Here is a 1,931-nt window from a genome sequence, read left to right as displayed (position 1 = left end):
TATGTATATATATATGTATATATATATATATATATACAGTATATGTATATATATATATATATATATGTATATATATATCCATCCATATACCAAGGCACTTCCCCCAATTTTGGGGGGTAGCCGACACCAACAATGAAACAAAACAAAAAGGGGACCTCTACTCTCTATGTTCCTTCAGCCTAATCAGGGACTCAACCGAGTTCAGCTGGTACTGCTAGGGTGCCACAGCCCAACCTCCCACATTTCCACCACAGATGAAGCTTCATAATGCTGACTCCCCTACTGCTGCTACCTCCGCGGTCATCTAAGGCACCGGAGGAAGCAGCAGGGCCTACTGGAACTGCGTCACAATCGCTCGCCATTCATTCCTATTTCTAGCACGCTCTCTTGCCTCTCTCACATCTATCCTCCTATCACCCAGAGCTTTCTTCACACCATCCATCCACCCAAACCTTGGCCTTCCTCTTGTACTTCTCCCATCAACTCTTGCATTCATCACTTTCTTTAGCAGACAACCATTTTCCATTCTCTCAACATGGCCAAACCACCTCAACACATTCATATCCACTCTAGCCGCTAACTCATTTCTTACACCCGTTCTCTCCCTCACCACTTCGTTCCTAACCCTATCTACTCGAGATACACCAGCCATACTCCTTAGACACTTCATCTCAAACACATTCAATTTCTGTCTCTCCATCACTTTCATTCACCACGACTCCGATCCATACATCACAGTTGGTACAATCACTTTCTCATATAGAACTCTCTTTACATTCATGCCCAACCCTCTATTTTTTACTACTCCCTTAACTGCCCCCAACACTTTGCAACCTTCATTCACTCTCTGACGTACATCTGCTTCCACTCCACCATTTGCTGCAACAATAGACCCCAAGTACTTAAACTGATCCACCTCCTCAAGTAACTCTCCATTCAACATGACATTCAACCTTGCACCACCTTCCCTTCTCGTACATCTCATAACCTTACTCTTACCCACATTAACTCTCAACTTCCTTCTCTCACACACCCTTCCAAATTCTGTCACTAGTCGGTCAAGCTTCTCTTCTGTGTCTGCTACCAGTACAGTATCATCCGCAAACAACAACTGATTTACCTCCCATTCATGGTCATTCTTGCCTACCAGTTTTAATCCTCGTCCAAGCACTCGAGCATCCACCTCTCTCACCACTCCATCAACATACAAGTTAAACAACCACGGCGACATCACACATCCCTGTCTCAGCCCCACTCTCACCGGAAACCAATCACTCACTTCATTTCCTATTCTAACACATGCTTTACTACCTTTGTATAAACTTTTCACTGCTTGCAACAACCTTCCACCAACTCCATATAACCTCATCACATTCCACATTGCTTCCCTATCAACTCTATCATATTCTTTCTCCAGATCCATAAACGCAACATACACCTCCTTACCTTTTGCTAAATATTTCTCGCATATCTGCCTAACTGTAAAAATCTGATTCATACAACCCCTACCTCTTCTAAAACCACCCTGTACTTCCAAGATTGCATTCTCTGTTTTATCCTTAATCCTATTAATCAATACTCTACCATACACTTTTCCAACTACACTCAACAAACTAATACCTCTTGAATTACAACACTCATGCACATCTCCCTTACCCTTATATAGTGGTACAATACATGCACAAACCCAATCTACCGGTACCATTGACGACACAAAACACATGTTAAACAATCTCACCAACCATTCAAGTACAGTCACACCCCCTTCCTTCAACATCTCAGCTTTCACACCGTCCATACCAGATGCTTTTCCTACTCTCGTTTCATCTAGTGCTCTCCTCACTTCATCTATTGTTATCTCTCTCTCATTCTCATCTCCCATCACTGGCACCTCAACACCTGGAACAGCAATTATATCTGCCTCCCTATTA

The sequence above is a fragment of the Palaemon carinicauda genome, chromosome 7 (genome assembly GCF_036898095.1).
Source record: "Palaemon carinicauda isolate YSFRI2023 chromosome 7, ASM3689809v2, whole genome shotgun sequence".
NCBI lineage: Eukaryota > Metazoa > Arthropoda > Malacostraca > Decapoda > Palaemonidae > Palaemon > Palaemon carinicauda.
The sequence above is the reverse complement of the archived record's forward strand: the minus strand, read 5'-3'. Positions refer to the sequence as shown.